At 33.8% G+C, this 269-nt stretch overlaps 2 protein-coding genes across 2 annotated transcripts in view; both read right to left on the bottom strand.

Moving 5' to 3' along the window:
* Positions 1 to 269, bottom strand: part of LOC110102618 (serine/threonine-protein phosphatase 7 long form homolog) — a 42,262-nt gene that overhangs the window by 23,936 nt on the left and 18,057 nt on the right. The window lies entirely within an intron of this gene.
* The window catches only part of LOC110102576, a 40,920-nt gene that overhangs the window by 34,688 nt on the left and 5,963 nt on the right, over positions 1 to 269 (bottom strand). The window lies entirely within an intron of this gene.

The following is a 269-nucleotide window of genomic DNA, read 5'->3' as shown; positions in this document are numbered from 1 at the left end:
ACGGCGCGGCGCGCGCTATTTTGAACATGGCGCAAGCTATATAAAAATTATAAAATAATAAGCATGAATATGAAATATTATTAAAAATGAAAGACAAGCTATCATAATAATAAACTACTTCATAATCCTCTTCATCACCCTCGGTACCGCTACTTCATAATCCTATAAGAACTGAATCTGACATTTTATGATCACCTAAAAGCAAATAAATTTAGATAAAAGAAACATAATATTGTCCAAGAAACATAATATGGGGGCTCCCGGGGGTC

This window comes from Dendrobium catenatum, unplaced genomic scaffold, assembly GCF_001605985.2.
Source record: "Dendrobium catenatum unplaced genomic scaffold, ASM160598v2 fragScaff_scaffold_637, whole genome shotgun sequence".
Classification (NCBI taxonomy): Eukaryota; Viridiplantae; Streptophyta; class Magnoliopsida; order Asparagales; family Orchidaceae; genus Dendrobium; species Dendrobium catenatum.
The sequence above is the reverse complement of the archived record's forward strand: the minus strand, read 5'-3'. Positions and strand labels throughout refer to the sequence as shown.